The following is a 6,000-nucleotide window of genomic DNA, read 5'->3' as shown; positions in this document are numbered from 1 at the left end:
ATAATGCTTGAAACACATTGAGTATGTGGTTTGATTCGTCCTTATTGTGTTAAACTTGTAGTAATCATCAGTAATTATGTTTCTTCTTATACTTCAACACACATTAGATTGTAGTGCAGATTAAAGGTATATAGTGATATTCTTCTTGTGACTTGAGGTTAAAGGGATATAGTGACCAGAAATTACACTACCTTCCTGTTTATTTTTTTCTTCATAGACCGGATAGCTATTTTTTGTTCCTGTTATTTTGGTCACTCTGTCTGAGAGGTTGAAGAGGGTTCAAAATAAAGCCTGATTTAACAGTCATTCCTCTGCATCTGAGTCCTTTGTTAAGTCCAGGCATAACAAAACCATGTTAATATTGAGGTGCAGCAAAGGTTAATCGTTAACCAAAGGAGACAAAGTTGTCAAACCTCCACTGTGCATTGTCCAATCGGCACCAAACTTTAATCCAATGATCACAGTCCTGGCCTGAACATCTCCATACATGAATATTAACTCAGGGTCATAGCGCCACCTGCTGATCAGTGGGAAAATGTGGTCTCAAATTGGTTACACTTCATCAGAGCCCTGACCTGAATAGATCTTTTAGTCTGTATGTAGTGATATTGATAGCCCAACCTACTCGCAACAGGAAGTAAGCCTCATTTTACATAAAATGTTCACCCTGTGGTCTGCGCTTGATGGCAATGGACCATGATGTGTGATTGGTGGGCTTGGTTCGCTGTTGCGTGACGAACACAGGAAGTGAAGCGTTTGTCCTTTCCATGGTGCGTAAAACGCATGCAACACACAGCCATTTCGCCCGGTCCCAACTGCCCTCCCCGGCGACTGCATCATGTCCAGAGTTTGTGGGTGCTAGGGCCTGCTCAGTGCTGCTTCGCAGCCCTAGTTGCTATTGTAACTGTAGTCATTAGCTATTTATAACAAGCATTTTTATTTATGGGGCCATTATTGAAGCAGTCTCAATCCGTGCAGACAAATCTTGAAACGCATACATGGAGATTAATGCCTGAAAATTATTTTGCTTTAAGAGCTGAAAATACAGACAGGTCATCAGTTTCTGCTCAGGTGGCAGAAGCTAACGGTAAATTGGTTGTTTTTTTACACGTGACTTTTGCTACACTTCTGCTGTGGAACTTAGTGCAGCAATCTGCATATACGTGTGGAGCCTTCATAACACTAGGTGGACTAATTATTTTAAGTTTGATGATTACCGATCGGGTGGCTTTTTCAGTCTCCTTTGGATAAAACCAGGAAAATAGTGAGAGTTATGGGGCGCTTAGCTTGATGAATATACTGCTTGTCAGACCACAGACAGCAGTTAGGTCAGAGAAACAATAATAGACGGAGCGCAGTGTTTCTAATTGCAGAATTTCAGGACAATCATGATTCCATATAGAGAGTACAGCTGTGCTGATCCCAATGAATGTGAAACATCCTCCAAGAAGGACAGACAGTGGACACAATGAGTGAATACAGTACAAAGGCTCCGACCAGGACTATGCACACATTGAGAAGGGAAATTTTAAATTCAGAGATTTGTAAATGGAGTTTGGTGTGATGCTGCTATAGCTACTACAAAACGCTACCACCACCTAGTGGTATGAAGTCTGCAGCTCCTGAAAAGACACAAAACTGATGACTTATTGCCTGTATTCTCAGCTCTTGAAATAAAATACTTAAGGTGTTCATCTCCATGTATGCATTTACAGATTTGTCTACACATTTACATAAATAAATACACTTTAAAATTTGAATACATATTTGAAGATATTTTCTTTACACATTTTCAAATCCGATTACACATGGATATAGAGGTTCAGTGTGTAATAAGCTGGTAACATCATATATAACTCAGTGCTCCCATAGACTGTATATAAAGATGGACGTAGTGTCTGTGACGTCACCTGAGTGCTCATTATTTATCTGTTTTCTCCTGAGGGAAGTTGAGGGACTTGATGTGGACTGTTATCAACAGCACTGTGAGAGATTACCACCTTGAATATTCCAGATGAGGTAGAAAGACATTTTATATATTTAAACAATGTTTAGTCTTTTAGTACATCAGTTCTGGCTGAAATCTGTGGTGCCTCCATTTGCTGAACACAGAATAAACTGTAAGTACCAGTCTTGGCTGCTTAACACAGCTGATATTACATGTGTCAAAAGTATTGTAATTATTGTATTGTACAGTATCTAAATAATCTTAAGTGTTGCTCCTATGTTCCTTATCTACAGATGTGACATAGTGATTTCAGCATAAAACATCCTTTATCGTGACTTTTTTCATTTCATGAAGCACTGCAGCACCTGATGTCCTCAGAATCTACTGTGGCAGCAGCAACATGGTGGAGATTGGCAGCTTCAGGCTGGTCAACATAAGGATGACCTGCAAAAGCTTAATCTGCACAACACTTCATGTGCTCCTCCCTCAACTAAAGATGACCTGCAACTGCTTACGGTTGGCAATCTCTGCAAAGTGTCATGGATAATATTGAAACAATTTCTATATTCATTATGGTTGGTAAAAAAAATAACGCTGTTATCAGTGGGTTAGTCCAGAGTATATGCAGGTATACGTATACCCGCTTATGTTTCAGAAAGCATTGCGTATACCCACTTCTAAATCCTCCCTGATGCGCACCATTCAGATATATCTGCGAGCCAAATTACCAATTTTTTCCGAGGATGGCGAAGCCATGAACCACGCTACTCTGCCTCTTATGTGTTTTTTTTTTAACTCGCTTACTATCGCACTTACTCTTAGGACTTACTATCCTACGCGCGACATACAGTAAGTCGCGCGCGAGATACATATAGAACCTATGTCATGGGGACCCAGCCATGCCATCCCACCCCTACCATTGGTCCAAACGGCCATGTGCCCACCTGTGACACGTTCAACGATATGGGAAAACACGGCACTTCAGCAACAACAACACTTAACAGCTGAACACAACACAATCACAGATAACAGTGACAGAGTATATCACTATTAATGTGTGTTTTTCATTGTTAACTAAATATTGTTGTTTTGTTACATATTGTTTTGTTGAATAATTTGAATGATGATGTAAATCATCATATGATATATATATATATATATTTATTTATATATAATGAGTTATGCTAAAATAGTGTTTATTTCAAATGTATGACAGGGCACTTTCTGTTTGGTTGGATTGGTTTTGATGTGTGGAAGGGAATGATTTGCATTTTTTTTTAATCTAAGATGAAATATGAACAAGAATGCATTGTCAAATTCAGATCTGAATTTTATTTAAATAAATCTTCAAAAAATTAACTGAAACACCATGTTAGCCTCATCTATTTTTTATATTCATGCAGGCTTCCTGTGTGACCAGTAATACCTACAAACTGCTCCTGATCAAGTCATGTTAATTTTATAATAGTGGCACACTCTGTCCCAGGCTATCTGTTGCGAATCAGCTGTTCAAAGAGACAGTTTACAAAAGAAACTACTGACTTGCCAAGTGAGAGAATAGTTGTCAATAGTTCACTCAAAATGCATAGTTGTCTCTCACTAGTCTGTGGGCCAGTATGGGTTTAATGATTTCATAATCCTTCCTCCCTGAGATCAAGCAGCAGAAATTATGTGACAATTAGCAAATACTACTGATGGATTTTTGGGTAAACTAAATAGAGTAGTCATACATATATATAGCCCAAATTCACAAAACACATTTTGCCTCAGAGGGCTTTACAATCTGTACAGGGAGTGACACCCTCTGTCCTTAGACCCTCGGTTCGAGTGAGGAAAAACTTGCTCACCAGAAGGTGGAAGAAACCTCAGGGAGAGCCACAGAGGAGGGATCCCTCTCCCAGGACGGACAGATGTGCAATGGATGTCACATGTACAGAACAAAGCAACAGAAACATATTGTACAATTACAATGAAAGACAATGATCACAGGAGCAGTGGTTAGCAGTGGTGATAAATTTAACAATGCTACAATAATAAACAAGTTAATATTAATGTCATGGAATTATGACTAATAGTAATAACAAGAGTGGATGTCAGGCAGGGCCATGGCAGTAGTGGGAGCATTACAGGGAGCAGCCATGATCCATGAGAACCTGCTGGACGAGAGAGCACAGAAACTCCAGGGAAGACGTTTAGTTAGTAACATGCATTAATGAGACATGTATGTTTAGAGATGGGGATGATAATAGAGAGAGAGGGGGGGGTCCCCCTGCAGTCTAATCCTATAGCAGCATAGCTAAGGGCTGACCTGTGCCAGCCCTAACTATAAGCTCTATCAAAGAGGAAAGTCTTAAGTCTAATCTTAAAAGTGTTGACCGTGTCTGCCTCCCGAACCCAAAATGGTAGTTTGTTCCACAGAAGAAGAGCTTGATCACTGAAAGCTCTGGCTCGCAATCTACTTTAGGAGACTATGGGAACCACAAGGAACCCAGCATTCTGAGAGCGTAGTGTTCTGGGGGGGTAGTAAGGTACTATGAGCTCTTTGAGATATGATGGTGCTTGCCCATGAAGAGCATTGTATGTGAGGAGGATAATTTTAAATTCTATTCTGGACACGTGGCCAATCGATATATAATAATAAATCGATATATTTACTAATGCGGGCTAACAATGCTAATGCGGGCTAACATTAGCACACAGACTCGCATAGCCTGATAACAGGGAGACAGCAGGAGAAACACATGTCTTCTCCATTTATGAAAGTTGTGGGGTAGATTATACATTTGTTTGAGAAGGTCAAAGGTCATGAAAGAGTTGCCCTTGGAAGAGGTTCCCCAGGCTGGTTTCTACTCTCTGATTCCATGTAGGTAAGTTGATTGGGTTATTGTTATTGTTTTAAACATAGGGTTATGCCTGAACGGCAGCAACCAAGGCTGAAAGGGGAGGCCAATGCGGAAGTCCAAAAAACTGCAGTTCACTGGTGTCCACTTGAGGCTGGCTCCAAGAACGAGTCAATCCCCATTCACCCCTGCAGGTGATGGCTCAAGTTGGCTCTAAGAAATCACTGGCTCCTTAGACTGCCATTCAAAAAAACTTCTCTGATGAAATACTTTGTCTTGTATTGTCTCTGAAATTGTTTCACGGGAAGATGTAACTTTTCATCCATTAATTTTATTTATTGTCTGTCATCATCTCATTTTCAAGTACTTTTGTGTTTTTTCATTAGTTAATTCATTTGTTATTTTCATTTATTATTTGTTGCATTCTCAGGCTGAATAGATGCGTTTGACTGGTCTGAACACAGCATGCTGGTTAGAATTTTGGTCCAACTTCTTCCAGCGCTGCAAACCTTCACCAGGTCATGTGACCTTAAAATATTGCGAGATCGAGCCAGGCTGCAGTCAGACTGAGCCGTTGCTCTTCTCCAGCTTTTTATTTTATTTTTTATTATTATCTTTGTTAATTATTCAGAAACAGATATATATCAACATTGTAATGAAGGGAACTTCATTAATAGTAACTGTAGGCTTATGCCATGTAAATATTGCACAAATGGTGATGTATTGTTGTATTTATTGTACTTTAAACAAATATTTTAACTATGCACATAAATAACATCACTTTGTGCTTTCATAACAGTATTGGCACTTGATTCATATTTGCAACTTTTTCTAACAAATGATTGAGCTGTCGTCTTGCAGGTGCTGCAGTGTGTAGTCGGCTCTGTCTGAAAGAGGAAGGAGTTAGATTAAGTATCCTACAGTGACAGTAAATTTGTGTGCTACATATATTGTTAAGGTGTGGATTAAGTGAAGTAGTAGTAGTTCTTAGTGAGGTTCTAAGAATTAATGAACACCTGTTAATGGTAAGGTCCAATTAGGTTAACCAGTGACAGAGTAATTAAGGCACCAGTTGACCATCATGTTTGTCGCTGCTTGTAGCACCTTTTGGATGCTGTCATTTTGTCCTTGCTGCTAAAAAGAGAAATAAATCTTCACGTTGATGGGTATACCTTAATATCGTTCTTGCTCATTTTCTGCTGCATCATCCAG

The sequence above is a fragment of the Paralichthys olivaceus genome, chromosome 9 (genome assembly GCF_024713975.1).
Source record: "Paralichthys olivaceus isolate ysfri-2021 chromosome 9, ASM2471397v2, whole genome shotgun sequence".
Classification (NCBI taxonomy): domain Eukaryota; kingdom Metazoa; phylum Chordata; class Actinopteri; order Pleuronectiformes; family Paralichthyidae; genus Paralichthys; species Paralichthys olivaceus.
Note: the sequence above shows the minus strand (reverse complement) of the source record.